The 18017-nt window shown below is 42.6% G+C and overlaps 1 protein-coding gene and 1 long non-coding RNA gene across 3 annotated transcripts in view; both read left to right on the plus strand.

Moving 5' to 3' along the window:
• LOC144606793 (uncharacterized) overlaps positions 1–18017 on the plus strand; it is a 538285-nt gene that overhangs the window by 453781 nt on the left and 66487 nt on the right. The window lies entirely within an intron of this gene.
• The window catches only part of LOC144606861 (uncharacterized), a 53130-nt gene that overhangs the window by 3134 nt on the left and 31979 nt on the right, over positions 1–18017 (plus strand). Inside the window, exon 1 of one of the 2 annotated variants that reach the window (XM_078423300.1) lies at positions 15694–15753. The exons of the other annotated variant lie outside the window; for it this stretch is intronic. The gene's annotated coding sequence lies outside the window, so the exon portion shown is untranslated. Of the gene's footprint in view, positions 1–15693; positions 15754–18017 lie in introns of those variants that run through there. 2 annotated transcript variants of the gene reach the window in all.

Below are 18017 nucleotides of genomic sequence, written 5' to 3' on the forward strand. Positions count from 1 at the left end.
AATAGGTGCAGGAGTAGGCCATTCACCCTGATCATGGCTGATCATCCACAATCAGTACCCTGTTCCTGCCTTCTCCCCATCTCCTTTGACTCCGCTATCTTTAAGAGCTCTACCTAACTCTCTCTTGAAAGCATCGAGAGAATTGGCCTCCACTGCTTTCTGAGGCAGAGAGTTCCACAGCTTCACAACAATGAGTGAAAAAGATTCCTTCCTCTTAGGACATTAGTGAAGCAGATGGATATCTACGACAGCCTGGCTATTTTTGTTTAAATTTTGGACTTCTTAAATATCTTTTTGTGCAGTGGTGGGATTTTAACTCGTGTCTTTAGCCTCAAGGTTAGTCTTCCAGATGGTATAATAACTAAACTATCACATTCCTTGGTTTCTCACCTAGAATCCCATCTGTTACACTAACATTCAAGATGGAGGCTCAGGCAAGCGCCTAGAATCTTGGCGCTAACATTCAAGACAGGAACAGACAAACAATAAAACACGCTTGCTATCCTATTTAATGTCTTAGTGTTTCAGCACATTAAATTCATGAGAATATCGCTCTATTGAGTGTAACAATCTCCATGCCGCTGTTTCAGAGCATGTTATATTTTCACAAGGGGCTGTTCCATTACAATTTTCTGTCAGTAAAAGTAACCATCAAGCTCTCTGTTGGAGTAAAGACCCAACAGATGTGTGCATCTTTTCCAGAGCGACTAACATCCTTGTTACTCCAGTTGAAACAAGGAACTGCCGATGCTGGTTTATATCAAAGATAGACACAAAGTACTAGAGTAACTCAGCAGGTCAGGCAGCATCTCTGGAGAAAAAGGATAGGTGGTGTTTCGGGTTGAGACCTTTCTTCAGACAGCTAGATAAAGCTCTAGGGGCTAGTGGAATCAAGGATTATGGGGAGAAGGAAGGCACAGGTTACAGATTGGAGATGATCAGCCATGATCACAATGAATGGCGGTGCTGGCTCAAAGGGCCAAATGGCCTCCTCCAGCACCTATTTTCTATGTTTCTATATCTAAAGAAGGGTCCCGACCCGACACGTCACCCATCTATTCTCTCCAGAGATGCTAGCTGACCCGTTGAGTTACTCCAGTACTTTGTGTCTATCTTTGTGACTTCAGTTCTGCACTACTCCTTGTATGTTGAAGAGGCCTACGCAGCCAACCAATGTTAATCATTCAAGAGACTCCACCAACTCTTTTTTGGGTTGTTAGTGTTCTATTTGCCTCAAACATGCACATATTAAAAAATTGTGAAAGATGTGTACTTTGTAATTCATTGCAGAGTATTTCCTTGTTGCGAGGATAAAGATGTTTATAATTGGTTTGTCATCCTGTGGTCAAATTGCATTAGAATTCCTAAGGTTAGTTCTAAAGTAATGACAGTTCAGAAGATCATAGAGGTAAGTAGAAACTACCAAGAGTTGACTGAATTTGCTCTTCGCTTTGCGAGGCAGAAAAACTTTGATGTTCCAGATTGTGTTGACTCTAAACTATTTATTGAAAGAATCCTTCTGTTGATTAAAATGTTTTATGGTTTAAACAGACAGTGATTTCATTGATTTGCATTTTGTGTGGGGGAGATTGAGAGATCAGCACTATATCCTTAGCTCACGAGGGAATCCATTCAACTGTGTGATAATAGGAGGTAGAAGCTGTTCTTGAGCCTGGCGAAAAATGGTTTCAAGCATTTGAATCTTCTGCCTGTTGGGACAGGAGGGAAATGGGAATGTCGGAGTGTAGTTTGTTGCTGATTCCATTAACTGCTTTCCCGGGGCAGCGTGACTTGTAGATGGCATCAAAGTTAGTAGTGGGAAAGGAATGATCGGTTTGCCTGATGGATTGGGCTGCATCCACAACTTTCTGCAATTTGTGACACAAAGTGCTGGACTGAACATGGGTCCCGACCCAAAACTTCGCCTATCCATGTTCTCCAGAGTTGCTGCCTGACTCGCTGAGTTACTCCAGTACTTTGTATCTTTTTTTGTTAATCAAACTCTGCACTTCCTCATCTCTGCATTTCTTTGCAAAGCTTGGTGTATTGAGCAGAGCAGTTGCAATACCAAGTTGCAATGCATCCCAATCGGATGCTTTTCAAGATGCATTTCATAAGTTCATAAGTTATCGGAGTAGAATTAGGACATTTGGCCCATTGTCTATTCTGCCATTCCATCATGGCTGATCTATCTTTCCTTCCCAACCCCATTCTCCTGCCTTCTCCCCATTACTCCTGACACCCTCACTAATCAAGAATTTCTTTAGAAATCTGCGAGAGTCATTGGAGACATAACCAATTTCCTTGGTCTTCTGAGGAAGTAGAAGCTTTGTGGATCCCTCTTGGCCATAGAATCACCATGGTTGGACCAATGTTGGTGGTTGGACCAATGTTGGCATTTAGACTAACCTCAAAATTCATGCCAATAACGTCCATGAAATGAATTTGGAGGCAGAGTAGAATGTGCTTGTATTACGATGTAATGCACTTAGCGTTAAAGATTGGGGATGAATTTCTAGACCTCCATCACTCTACCATTAGTCCTCACAGCTGTCATAGCTGCATGTTTGACATCAGGAGTAGAGCCCCGTGCTTGTTTTACACACACCAGACATGCAATCCCCAGTGTTGTATTTCATTGCTGATAGTCAGTTTTATTGACTTCAGCATTGGAAAGGTGACAAGATCAGGCCCTGTTACAAACCGGTGAAGCTTGTAACTGATACGTCTCCTCCTCCCTTGCCCACGGGGTGCGGCTGACCCAGGCCATCCACCCTCGCGCTGCTCCATCTCAACCTGAACCTTTATACCTTTCAACCCATTCATGAATAAAGCCACTTAGTTCACCCTAGCATCACTTTTCACATCCACCTCTCCTTCTCCACCAGGACCTTCACTGCAGGGAGGTTTTGCCACATGTGTCCCGTCCAGAGTTCACCCTCGACTCCAGAACTCTTCTTGATGTTCTCGGTCCCTCGATGAATTCCACAGACGTACAACTATCCTTTGGAATTCTGCCCCACAGAAAGTTCCACACCATGTTTTACAATTACTGAACATTCTCCAGCAGCCCATACCTCCTCATGAATTTTCCCTCTCGCTTATTATACTGTTTACAGTGTACTATGCTTGCATATTATGTTGTGCTGCTGCAAGGAAGAATTTCATTGTTCTATCTGGGACATATGACAATAAAACACTCTTGACTCTCTCTTGATGAATACTCCATTCTCCTGCCTCCATGCATTTTGTGCATTCATCATGAATGCAGAAGCATTATCTACACGATCAAAGATCCCTCTCATAAATTTCTCCTATGTAGACTTAATCTCTTTCTTCTGACTCAGTGACTGTTTTCTTTGTATCGTTTTGAGACTTTTCGTGTGCTTTAGCTGTCATATAATTGCAAGCCGGTGTACAAGTAGTGTCATTGCAAAAGCTTCAGTAGAAGCCAGCTATTCATTTATTTAGCCAGGTATCCTAAATTTATATTACCAGGTAAAAGGACCATTCCTATTTTGTGTGCATGCAGGGAAATAACAGTAAGACCCCATCATCCACATGCTCTTTGAGGTTGCTCCACAGCCTTAGTCATTTTAAGGCCTTGGCTTCATCTGCTTGCAGCTAGCAAGTTTTTAGGTTTAAAGTAAGATTCGGAGACCGTTAATCATTTGGGGAGGTGAGGAATCAGGCAGGCTGATATTGGGCCACCTGGAAATGAGTGCTTTAGTGGGAGTGGGAGAGTGTGTGGTGGAGGGGGCGGGGTTGGTGTTGGGAAGTCAGATGTGACAGTGATTCTGGAAGGTTCTGCAGGAGCCTTGTAACTCCAATGGTCTCAGAAACAAAGAATGCTTAAAGATGCAGTCAGCGACAGGCCTCCAGGTAGGAGCAACACCCTGGTGAAGCCAGGAGATGGGTAGAATTCACATGGAAGGTCACGTTAAATGCATGGGCGACCCATTCTACCCATCTCCTGGCTTCACCAGGGTGTTCCTTCTACTTGGAGGCCTGTCCTGCCAGAATCTGCTCCCAATCCAAGCCTCTCGCTCTCAAGTCCACATCCATAGAGCTTTTTTTAATTTCATGATTAAACTTTATTCAGAATAAAAGATAAATGCAAAGCAAAAACTCTTCATACATTTTTAGTGTCTCTACATTCAAGAATGTCTTTCTCATTGCAATACCTTTTTTAATTTTCAAACATAAAATGTATTCAGAATACAAAAAATATGCAAAACAAAAACTGTCCAAAAACTCCTTGTACATTCTAGGTGTCTATATATTTAATAGTGTCATACTCAGTAGTGTTATTACTTATCTTTAAAGAAACCACCCTTGTCATTCATGTGGCCGTTGGGGTGATACCCCTATCCTTGTTTGAGGGGTGACCCACTGGACTCTGCCCCTCAATGTTCATCAACAGAAGGATCCTAGACAGTAGTCCTCCCCCACAGAGCCTTGATGTTGGCTGCACCAAGCTTCAGTGGTCAAGAAGGTGCAGCAACGACTGTTCTACCTAAGAACATTGGAAAAAGTCTGGTCTTCCCCAACAGCTACTGACAACCTTCTATCGCTGCACCACGGGTTCACAACTGTCTGGGTGAAAAGGTTTTTTCCTTATCTCGATCCACATTAGTTTTATCATTATATACTTTCTTAGAAAGAAATAAGTCAGGAAGTAAAAGTACAAGATGAACATAATGCCATTAGATAGAGTTATAGTCATACAGCGTGGAAACAGGCCCTTCAGCCCAACTTGCCCAAACCGACCAACATGCCCCATCTGCACAAGTCCACCTGCCAGTGTTTGGCTCATATCCCTCTAAATCTGTCCTATCCGTGTACCTGTCTAAATGTTCATTAAACATTGTGATAGTACCTGTCTCAATTACCTCATTTTGCCAGCTCGTTCCATACACCTATCGCACGTGTGCACGTGTGTGTGCATATATTCTCTTGATGTTGGCCTTCCACAAGTCTGCCCCCCAGTGCAAGAAGCTCCTGGGAGGCTGGTGGTGAGAAGGGCGCTCCCAGGCAATTCCTTCCTGTACCATCAGAGTCTTAGTGTCGATGCACGCTGCCCTCATGGCAACTGCAACAGAGAGGAGATGGTCAAGAGTCAAGAGTGTTTTATTGTCATATGTCCCAGGTAGAACAATGAAATTCTTACTTGCTGCAGCACAACAGGATATGTAGACATAGTACACTGCAAACAATATGATAAACGAGAGAGAAACAAAAAAGTTGCCCCTCATGTTTCTATTAAATCTTTTCCTCACTTTAAACCTATGTCCTCTGTTTCTCGAATCTCAGCAAAATGCAGTTTTATATAGGGTCATCTCTATCATTCAGACACTTGTGATCATTTTATGCTCTGCACAAGTTTAAATATTAAAAGAGTCTGGTCAAATCTACCGCTGCACAGAGGTGCAGTGGTAAATCTGCTGCTTCATAGTGCCAGAGACCCGGGTTTGATCCGAACCTCAGAAGCTGTCTGTATTCTGCCTGTGACAGCGTGGGTTTCCTCCGGGTGCTCCGGTTTCCTCCCACATTGCAAAGACATGCGGCTTTGTAAGTTAATTGGCTTCTGTAAATGTGTAGGATGAGAAAGCGGGATAAGATAGAACTAGTGATCGCTGGTCAGCCTGGACTCTGTGGGCCAAAGGGCCTGTTTCCACGCTGTATCTCTAAAGTAAACAAAAAATAAATTTATTTCCTGTTCTGTGCTCTCGCACAAGGTCGAAATTCTTACCATAAAGTGACAAAAGTGGTAAAATTCCTATTCTTTAGGGTTGTTGATTCATATTTGTGTGGCTCGGTGATCTGCAGTATCAAGTCCTTTGGCTTTTACTCCCATGTTATGAAAATCCCGATCTGAATGCTACGTTGTTTGGTACAAAAGCTCTTTTGGATAACCAAGTTTTGGCTTTCAGACTCTCCTCGTATCAATTACTTTCATTAATGAGAGGCAATTATCTTTGAGCCGTTTCTTTGCACTATTTGTGCGATGTATTGAGTGATTCACACCCAATGGTTGATATTTCCCAATAGCTACCAATGGAAAGTTTTTTCTTGTGCTGGGACTTTGTGCAATCTATCACACGCCCACTATTTGTAACAACAACAGCAGCAGCAGCAGGTGTTTTTGTGGTAAAATATTGCCCAAGGAAACGGCTTCAGTTCTGTCTTTCACACGACATTGGAAACCATTCCATTAAATCACCCATAGAAATGGAGGAAAAGTTATCCTTGTTCTAGAATTTGGAACTCAAAAGGTGTTGCAAGGGAGAGAATGTCATCTCTCTTCTAAAATTCTGGACTCAATTGCATGTCTGAGATGCATTTCAAACCAAATAAGCTTTGATCCCTTGTGAATCCCTCCAGTGTAATTAATGCATCAAAAAGTGGCATTCTGAAGTGACACGGTTTATTTAAAAATCATATTTTTTTGTGAAATTAATAGGAATTATTTTGGGACCGTTGTTATATGGAAAACAGAGCACTTCTGTTGGGGCCACATTACCCATGAGTACAGTTGGTGGGTTATTTTTCGTAAACTATTAGTCCCCAGTGTGTTTCTTTTATATTTTTAACCTTTGAGCAAATGTATTGCGAAGTACCGTGTCAAGTACTAAATGGAATAACGCCTGGAAAAAATGGGGAACATTTTAAACGTTAACCATTTAAATAGTTTGTTGTCCATTTTAGCATCAGTCCTCAGAGCTTCTCGGTATGTTTTGTAATTGAAAGGATGGTTATTCACACCTGCCGGGGGTAAGGCATGTGTAGTGGATGAATTTCAAGCCTGGCTCCTTGATCAGCTGACAAAGGCACCTGCACAAGAAGAGGAAATGCAGAGAGGGCTCCTGTGCTGATTGCCTAGGTGACTGAGTTTATCCCCGAGCCTCCTGTGACCTGTTATTGCTGCCATGATGGTGATATCATATTTTTCACTCTATTGTACTCACGGCAGCTTCACGGCAACTGAAATTCTCAGAGGATTCAGGAAGGAAAAAAATAAGCAGAGTTCCATCTGGGTTTGAGTAATCTTAATGTACTGTACAGTAAACAACCTCTGGTAATTTCTATTTCACAAACAACTTACAATGTAAACCATATTGTGCATTCGAACTGACACTTATTCCCCAAATTAACAAAGCTTTGATCAGTCTGTAAAGGTCATATAGACAATAGACAATAGGTGCAGGAGTAGGCCATTCGGCCCTTCGAGCCAGCACCACCATTCAATGTGATCATGTTTCATATGTTTCATAGTCTACCAATTATTACCCAACCCTCCAATCTCTTATCCAGGCTGCTTCTGTTTCTCGGGAGCTATGGATCTCGGCTGTACTGTACGCAAAAGAAAGCTTTTCAGAGGGAGTACAGAGAAGGTTCACCAGATTGATCCCTGGGATGGCGGGACTTTCATATGAGGAAAGACTGGATAGACTGGGCTTATAGAAACATATAAAATTCTTAAGGGGTTGGAGAGGCTAGATGCGGGAAGATTGTTCCCGATGTTGGGGGAGTCCAGAACCAGGGGTCACAGCTTAAGGATAAGGGGGAAGTCTTTTAGGACCGAGATGAGAAAACATTTCTTCACACAGAGAGTGGTGAGTCTGTGGAATTCTCTGCCACAGAAGGTAGTTGAGGCCAGTTCATTGGCTATATTTAAGAGGGAGTTAGATGTGGCCCTTTTTGCTAAGGGGATCAGGGGGTATGGAGAGAAGGCAGGTACAGGCTACTGAGCTGGATGATCAGCCATGATCATATTGAATGGCGGTGCAGGCTCGAAGGGCTGAATGGCCTACTCCTGCACCTATTTAAAATAAAATTAAAAATAAATAAAAAAATCACTCATTATCGTCCATTAACTGAACAAGTACAAAAGTATGTGACATTCACACTTGCATGGGAGCAATGCAGCAAGCAAAATTGCTTTGAGTGCATTCAATGCACTGGTGCATTCCTTATATCTGGTTAAAGTGATCAGTTGCTCCTCTCCCTGAAGATGTAGGCAGATGTAGCGGACTTTGTGGTTTCTGCTAATTGGAATGATGTTTCCATGAAATGAGATGCAACTGGTCTCTGCAGTTGTTATGTCACGGCCCTGGGACTCTGTGTCATTCACTATATGTTTTTAAAAATAGATTTGCTAAATATTTTGCCCATCTGATCCAGTTGAGGATTGCATGCTCTGGAGGTAGTCCCTGTGGTCTTTTCCCCCTCTCCACCATGGCCCACTAAACCTAACCAATGAAGAAAAGCAGAATACTGTGGCTTCTGGAAATCACGGGTCAAATGCAGGAAATGCACTGAGCACCGACAATCATTTGCGGAGGCGGAATATAGACACTGGAGTAACTCGGCGGGTCAGGCAGCACCTCTGGAGAAAAAGAATGGGCGGCATTTCGGGTCGAGACAGAAGGCTGTGAAGGCCAAGTCAATGGATATTTCTAAGGTGGAGATTTTTCGATTTTTGATTAGTAAGGGTGCCAGGGGTTATGGGGCGAAGGCAGGAGAATGGGGTTGAGAGTGAAAGATAGATCAGCCGCGATTGAATGGCAGAGTAGATTTGATGGGGCGAATGGCCTCATTCCGCCCCTAGAATTTATGAACTTGCGAGATCTTAACTTAGCTTTTAACTTTCAAATTTCATCCATTTTGCCCATGATTCCCTCTCTACAAGTGTCACTACTTCCATCATTTATAGTTGTTATTCAAATAAACAGATAAGTCATACAAATCGAACCTCCGATGTTGTCTGTGTGGAGTGTGCATGTTGTCTCTGCTAATGTTGTCTCAGATTTCTCCTGGTTACCTCCCACATCCCATCGAGGTGCAGGTTATGGGCTAATGGACCACTTTAAATTACCCCATCAGCTTGGTGAGTGAAAGAATCTGGGATGTCCTAGGCTGTCGTAGAGTGGGGGGGGGGGGGGGGGGAGATCTCATTCTGGATGCTGCAAATGAACACCAGTGAAGAATAAGGCCAGCATTTGGGTTACAATTCACAGCTCTACATATTCCAGTTATATAGCATGAAAGTGGACCCTTCATCTCGCTGAGTGCCCACCTACAATTGACCACCCATTTACACCAGTCCCACACTTATCCCATTGTCTGCTCTTCACATTCCATCAACTACCTCCCAGATTCAATCACTCATCTATGCTGTTACGGTATGAACCTGTGAATTTGAATTGTAATTTAAGGCCTCGGGATTACTAATCCAGTAAATTTAAGATCTGCATCCACACAACTGCCTCCATGTCTCCAACAACTGCTTAGTGCTGTTTGATCACTTCTCTACTTTAATTCTTCTCTAGTTGCAATCACCAAAGCCTTCCTTCACTCCTTGTTGTGTTGTTCTTTGATTAATATGACATTTCTGAACTCTCCCAATCTAAAAGCAAATTAAAATTGGTACAGGAGAAAGCAAGCGGACTTGAAATGCTATGAAGGTTTTTTTTCTTCCATTCAGCACACCAGCTGAACCATTTCCTTCATTGTATGGGTTCAAAAAATCTCAATATATAACTCTTAATATCTTAATACTATAAAAGAATAATATTGCTTCAAATAAAGAGATCCTGGAGAGCGAATATCTCCAACTATATTGGAAGGTGAGGTCCCAGGTGGACTATGGAATGACGGTGCTCAGAAATTCAAAAAGTCCACAAACACTTCCCTCCCCCCCTCCGCTCAATTTCCCCCTCCCGAATCCCCCATCCACCTTTGTTCCTCTTCCTCCACTAAAAGTCAGTTAACCAGTTCCACAGTTCACAACAACGTAATCCCCTTGGGATCACACTGACCCTGACCACCAGGCAGCCTATCGGGGATCCTCCCTGTCTGAGCTCACCTGTTGCTGCTCCTGGTCTTTTCTTGCTTTCAGTTCCCCCCCCCCCCCCCTCCACCCCCACCCTCCTACAATCAGTGTAAAGAAGAGTCCCAAACCGAAATGTCACCTATCCAAAGACGTACAGGTATGTAGGCTAATTGACTGGGTAAATGTAAAAATTGTCCCTAGTGTGTGTAGGATAGTGTTAATGTGCGGGGATCGCTGGGCGGCGCGGACTCGGTGGGCCGAAGGACCTGTTTCCACGCTGTATCTCTAAATCTAAATCTAAATCTAAAATCTATCCATTTTCTTCAGAGACGCTGCCTGACCTGAGTTACTCCAGCACTTTGTGTCAATCTTCAAAAGGCCTTTGATAGAATTCAGTCGGATAGCTGCTACACAAACTCAGCCATGTCCCAGATAATTACAAAAGAACAACTAAGTTGATTGAAATACGTTCTTGGTTTCACATGTTATATGTGTTACAGGGCAGATTATGCATGGTGCATACTGCTTCCAAACTTCAATTCCACTGGCTTCTCCAAAACAGATTTCTGGAATTGGAGTATGACATTTCTTTACACCACTATATTGCACATGGGTACATGTGACTGGACTGAGGACTATGTATTATGGACATATTTTGTTCATTTTAAACCACTCAGGATCAGCACCTCCTGATGCCTCAACTCACGTTACAGTTCATTAAGTTTGTTGAAAGTGTGTCACTTTTCTAACAACGATGTCAATCATTTTGCAAAACAAAGTCCCAAGAAAATTAACTAAATAAATAACCCAAATCATTTGATTTACAGCATCTATGTTTGTTTTATTATTTTTATCTTGGGATTTGATGAGTGATATCTGTTCTGACCACCCTCTTTCCTTTTCAAATAGTGTCCTGACATCTTTCAAATCAGCGGTTTTGATGTCTCATCCAAACCCTGCACCTCCAAATGAGCAGCATTCCTTCATACATAAAGTCATCAAGTATGGGAATCAGCCTTTCAACCCATCCAATCTCTGCCAACCCATCAACTACCCATTCATTCCTACACTAATCCCATGTTATCAACAACTCACCTACGCAACGGGGTCAATTTACTGTTGACAATTACCCCACCAACCCACGAACCTTCAGTGAAAGTCTTATTAGATATGTGCTCAAGTCTGCAATGCCTCTTCTGAACATTCCTACTCTGACAGGAATAGAGGAAGGCTCTCTGTCAACTATCCCCGAAGCCGAGATATAACCCCAACAATTATATCTGTTTACAATAGACAATAGGTGCAGGAGTAGGCCATTCAGCCCTTCGAGCCATTGCAAACCATGCCAAGATGTTTCATGGGATTATCATGAAACAAATCCCGATGCCAGGTTACAGAATGAGTCTTTGGAGCAAATGACTACAAATCTGATCAAGGAAATGGGTTTTCAAGGAGGGTCAAAAAAGAAGGAAAGCACAGAAAAAAATGTAAGGAACAGATTCAAAGTTTAGGGCCTTGGTTGCTGATGACATGGCTACCTGTGGCAAAGCTATTATCATTGGAAAATATCAAGAATCCAGGCAGATAATTGGAAGAATTATAACGTTAGGGGAGATGACTGATCTAGTGAGGGGAAAGACAGTGAGAACAAGAATGGGAATTGTGAGATCAGGATGTTGTCCAAGCTGGAGCTAGTGTAGCGCGGTGAGTAATGGTCACCGTGAAACACAAGAGCACGAGCTGCTGACCTCCGGTGACTTCTAACTGGGGGAACAGTGAAGAGAATGCCATCAGTACATGGAGTTTTGTGCTACTGACAACTGTGGTAGAGAGAACAACAAAATTAGGAATAATTGAAGAAATAGGTGGAGCTGGCTAGTAGAGGTATTCAAGCAACCGGCATTTAACCAAGAGTGTCAAATTCTGAATTGCCTTCCATCACAGTGAGGAACGTGGGGAATCCGCTGTGGTGGATGTTTATGTTAACTTTTATGTAGTTGTGTGTCGTGTTGCTTTTTTTTTATAGTATGGCCGAATGGTAATTCGAATTTCACTGTACCTTACTTGGTACATGTGACAATAAACTAACCTTGACACCTTGAATCTGAGGTAGTCAATGCTGAAGTTAAAACATTGCACTGCCAGAGCTCTGGAATGGTCCTGGCCATTGAGCACAGAGAGCAGAGGATAGGGCATCCAAGGATGAAACTCTGGAACCATTCAATCGGCAGTTTAAAAGGTAGGTCACAGGAGGCAAATGGGTTAAACTTTCAGAATTACCCATGCTTTACTGATAAACCTATACACTCATAACCAGTTCATTACTTCCTGAAATCATTGCCAAATGTGGATCCAGTATTTTTTTCCAAGTCTAGTATTGACCAAATTAAATTGGTAACTGATCACTCATAGATTAGACATGGGAAGCTTCACAAAGCTGTAAAGAAAATTGGGCAGCAAGGCAAGGAACTTACGATTCAGATGGGTAACTAAAGGCATGTGGAAAGTGGTTGAAAGCCCTAAAATAAATTAATGTGGAGGAGAAGATAGGAAGCAGATTCCATAAGATGTCTTCGAGTCAACAAATTGATAGCAGGCAGTTGTGGGATGAATGCCAGGGATGAGGAAGTGTACAAAAAGATAGAATCAATGTGTTCATGAAAGTTTGCAGCTTGGAAGAATTTCCAGAAGCAAGGAGGTTGTGGAGAAAATTGAATCACTGGACCCAGTGGTGACAGGATAGATGGTGATTGATAGGTTACAAACCGTTGTTTTGGATGCACTGACATTTATTGCAGGTAGAGTCTGCGGAGATAGTCATGATCGCACTGAAATACAGAATTCAAGGGGGACGTAGTGGGGCTGTGCTTCGGAAGGGAAAACGAAGGCAGAGGACACACAAACAGCTGACGATACAATGGTGGAAATCAGATTATTGAGAATGAGGATAGGATGAGCATCCTACGGTGGTGAACAATCTGGGGCATCTTGGAACAAAGTCAATGGAGAATGAAAGCCAGAACTGCAAGCAACAGTGAGGGCTAAGGATGATGGCTTCAATGCTCCTAAAATTTGATTGAAGAAGGTTACACTATGAGCAAGTGTGGAGGAGTAATTGAAGGCTTGAGAAAAAGATAGAGAGGGAGGGCTGGGGGTCATTTTATCGCTTTTTCGGTGTCTTCAGATGGTTTTGTCAAGACGAAGGAGAGCATTGAGGAAAGGTAGTTGCAGATGCTCTATGAAATTGAGAATCACAAAGAGCATTAGTACACCATAATTACAGCCACAGTCTGATTCATCAGTGTCATGACTCATGAGGAAGAAGGTGGAAATCAAATTGGAGGGATTCATGCAGGAAATTTGAGGAGAGAGGGAAATACATTGCAGAGCCAATAACAAGGCATTTGAGAAGAAAGAATCTGAATTGATAATGGTTAATTATCTAAGGTATTACAGCCAACACAAAGGTTGCAGCTAACCACAATGCTTTACAATCGGTATATCTAGGACAATTTTTGTACTACAGCCGGAATCTATGCTCTAATTTGCTGTTGTACTTCATCATTGAGGAATGACTGAGGCTGTCAGAAAGTTAGAAGGATGTGCTTGATTCTCTAATTTGATCAAAATCAAAATTCATAAATGGTGTCTGGAAAATGTTAAAAGAAAATGAGTGAACTTTCATCTTTATTTTTTAAATCATTAATTCATGGGAGGCATCACAAACAGCTGGAGTAACTCAGCAGGTCAGGCAGCATCTCAGGAGAGAAGGAATGGGTGACGTTTCGGGTCGAGACCCTTCTTCAGACCTGAAACGTCACCCATTCCTTCTCTCCTAAGATGCTGCCTGACCCGCTGAGTTACTCCAGCTTTTTGTGATACCTTCGATTTGTACCAGCATCTGCAGTTATTTTCCTACATTCATTCAGGGGACATGAAAATCATGTCAAAGCCAACATATGTTCAACATTGCTCAAATCTTAAGTCGAGTCAAGTCACATTTATTGTCTTATGCATAATTATGGCACGGGACAGATCAAGTGGCACAAAGGCTCAGATAACACACAAGATATAGATTACATGTAAATTCCACAAAACGGTGAAACTAAAAAGACTGTGGAAACAAACAAGGCATTAGTGCAGAAATATGCAATTAGAAAACAAATCTATGGGAGTGCAAGAGGTGATCTGCAGTGTTCTGTTGCCAAGTTAGGATTATGGTTGTGCAGATTGATTCAATAACCTGATAGTTGTGGGAAAGTAGCTGGGAAGATGATGTGAGCTCGTGCTTTGAAGGTCAGTGGAGGGAGACAAAGTTTGCAAATTACCTGGAGTTTGAATCATGATTTAGTGATCATCACATGGGTCTAGATACCATTGCCTGCACCCTGTATCAGTGCTGATTTGTTTTCTGAAGAAAGACACAAAAAGCTGGCATCACGAAATTCTGGAGTAACTCAGCGGGTCAGGCAGCATCTCTGGAGACAAGGAATGGGGGACGTTTCGGGTCGCGACCCTTCTTCAAACTGAAGAAGGGTTTCGACCCGAAATGTCACCCATTCCTTCTCTCCAGAGATGCTGCCTGACCTGCTGAGTTACTCCAGCATTTTGTGATACCTTCTATTTGTACCAGCATCTGCAGTTATTTTCTTACACAAAAAGATGGAGTAACTCAGCAGGTCAGACAGCATCTCTGGAGAAAAGGAATGGGTGACGTTTCGGGTCGAGACCCTTCTTCTCAACCTGAAACGTCACCTATTTCTTTTCTCCAGTCTGACCTGCTGAGTTACTCCAGATTTTTGTGTGTATCTTCGGTTTAAACCAGCATCTGTAGTTCCTTCCTACTGATTTGTTTTGTGTTTGTTCCATCAAGGCTTTTATTGGGAAACTGTTTGAATGGAATAGAGAAAATATTTAAGAAGTCGCCCCTGAAAACATCAACTCAAAATACAATGATGTTAATATATTTTGTTGATTAATTAAATTAAATTCCGTTCTGTCGGATTTTAAAATTTATGCAATTCTGCCTAATATTTCTATGTAAAATGAAACCCAAGGCTTTGCTTTCAATCTGGAAGTCGATGATCACATTCAGTAGGACAAGCTGTAGGTATATTCAATTTCAAAGACGCGTTAAAATGGAAAATCAAAGTACTTATTGCCATGCAAGAAATGAAGATTAGCAAAAGAGTTGAGACCACTCTCCATAACTGATCAATGATGAGATATTGTTGATAGCAGATGGGATTGAAGGAAAGTAAGTGAATGGAGGAATATTTTCACCCATGGAACATGTATTTGAATTCGTTGTTTTGGTATCATTAGAGTATCATTAGGGCGGCACAGTGGTGCAGCGGTAGAGTTGCTGCCTTACATCGCTTGCTGGGCCGGAGACCCGGGTTCGATCCCGACAGCGGGTGCTGTCTGTACGGAGTTTGTACATTCTCTCCGTGACCATGTGGGTTTTCTCCGAGATCTCCAATTTCCTCCCACACTCCAAAGACGTAAAGGGTTGTAGGTTAATTGACTTGGTATAAGTGTGAATTGACCCTAGTGTGTGGAGGATAGTGTTAATGTGCAGGGATCGCTGGTTGGTGCGGACTCAGTGAGCCGAAAGGCCCGTTTCCACACTGCGTCTCTCCACGAATCTAAACTAAATTATCATTGCATTAGTTAACGGTCCTTAAAAAGGGGTACAGCTTGGTGATCGGCAGTTTCATTCAATGACTTGATACTCCTGACAATACGGAAACTAAAATGTCCAATGGCATGCCAAATGCCTGCTCCATCATCTGCTTTATGGTGATAGACATGAAGTTATGGCCATGATTCTTTACACAGTGAATTCTCCCTTCTCTAGTTACTGGAAAAGAAAAGACTGCTTCCAAAGACCATACGTAGCACAAATACCCAGCAGAGTGAGTATTTCTCCAGCTACTGCAACCGTTCATTTAACTCCCAGGTTCCACATGGAGATGATTTGGTTGTAGAACAGTTGAGTCGCTGGTGTTATTAATCCAGAACACTGTAAAAGGAATAAGGAAAGAGATGGAACAAAATTAGAAATTCAGAACAGATTTATTTGAGCCATTGTTTAGCACAGATATTCCTGATCTGCACTGGGTTGGAATATTGCAAAAAACCTCAGTTAATAAACTCACAATTTCGTTATTTCAAGACCGCTACAGCTCTGAACAGATAAATTTGTTTTAATATCATAATTTGGGAATGGAGCTAGACTGGGTCTCGGGATGAATCATTAAATTTTGACTTCTTGTACACCTCCAAAGATGAGCTTGTGTGCCTTGATGATATCAACCTTTTCAATCAATGTTTTTCTTTAGTTTTCAATTACTAACACAACGATGGATGGCATTGGCAGGAGAGTAGGAGTCGCCTGATCTGTGGTTGCTCATGTTGACAAGATCTACATGTATGGCAGGGATGTGCCTTCCATCAAGATGGATACCTCTCTGCCACTAATAAGATCTACTTAACTCTTTACCCTGACACATCAAAGGGAATGTTGATCATTGAGAGGGAGTATTAACAATCAGTGAGGCGGTGGACATTACTGCTGAGATGTTATTCATTTGCTAAGCCTGAGTGAGATATTAGTAAAGCCTTGCCTCCCCCCCCTCCCCCTCCCCCCCCCCCCCCCCCCCCCCCCCCTCCACCCAACGCAATCCCCAGGCTGCAACAGTCACAAAAGCCAGCTGAAACTACTACAATCCATGTTAAGGGCATGGTTTTGGCTTCCACAGTCTTATCCATGCTGGGAATGTTAGGCTCTCACCTCACTTGGCTTGTAGATATAATGAAGATATAATAATAGAAATTGAAAAAAAGAAAGAAGTTGACCATGTCTTGATCAATGGGACTCGTGACCAGTTTACCACATGGAAACTTCTCCTGGGTGGACAGGATTTATTTTAACATGGAGATCACAAGGAATTGCAGATGTTGAAAACTTGAGCAAAACACAATGCGCTGGAGTAACTCAGCATGACAGGCAGTATCTGTGGATGGGCTGGACAGATGGCATAGTGTCGGGACCATTCTTCAGATCTCTCTTCAGATTTAATTTAACATACCCAAAATGTGTGAAGGATTATGTTCTGCTCACCATAACTTCTCGTTCGAGACAATGGGCTTTTCACCGAACATACTCCAACCAGGGTCCTCGCCAGTCTGTCCACGTTAGAAACCACTGCCCCAAATAATAAAGGTCTATGACGAGACGATGGAGACATGAATCTCTTCACATAACCTAATCTCAGCATTGGCAGACTGATGAAGAAATTCATCATCGTCTTCAATGTGCCAGCACAGTGGGCGGTCACGGTGGTGCAGCGGTAGAGTTGCTGCCTTGCAGCGAATGCAGCGCCGGAGACCCAGGTTCGATCCCAACTACGGGCGCTGTCTGTACGGAGTTTGGACGTTCTCCCCGTGACCTGCGCGGGTTTTCTCTGAGATCTTCGTTTTCCTCCCACACTCCAGAGACGTACAGGTTTGTAGGTTAATTGGTTTGGTATCAGTGTAAATTGTCCCTAGTGTGTGGGGATCGCTGGTCAGTGCGGACTCGGTGGGCCAAAGGGCCTGTTTCCGCGCTGTATCTCTAAACTAAACCAAATTAAACTAAACACAGCGTTTAACAATCTGAAGTCCAAGATCTCCAGCTCTTAGTTTACAGGGCAGTGATGATCATTATCACCCTGTATGTTTCAAAGATGAGAAGGTAGACAGCAGGCACGAGGTAATTGAAGACATATCACAAATGCTGTGTTTGCAATATCATCAGAATCTAATGCCTGGATAACCAAATAAGTATCCTCTCCCATTCTAACAGCTCCAGCACTGTGTTCCTAACTACCCATTGTCAACTCTGATGGGCAGGCCATGTTATTCACATGCCTGGCACCAGGCTCCCAGATCTGTTCCAAATCCCAGCACAGTAAGAGATTACGAGATTAAAATCTTTTAATATTTAATTTTTTTTATTGAAGGAAAGATACAATATGGCTGACGTAGTGCATTACATTCCCCTCCATTTTTGTTTTTATCCATAACAACAAAATAACCCTCACCCACCCTTCCTGGACACCCCTTGGCAGCTGATGTGTTCACAATACAACATATCACCAATACAAATGCACATTTTAACAGCAAAACCTCTCCATTC

This window comes from Rhinoraja longicauda, chromosome 27 (assembly GCF_053455715.1).
Source record: "Rhinoraja longicauda isolate Sanriku21f chromosome 27, sRhiLon1.1, whole genome shotgun sequence".
In the NCBI taxonomy this organism is placed as follows: Eukaryota; Metazoa; Chordata; class Chondrichthyes; order Rajiformes; family Arhynchobatidae; genus Rhinoraja; species Rhinoraja longicauda.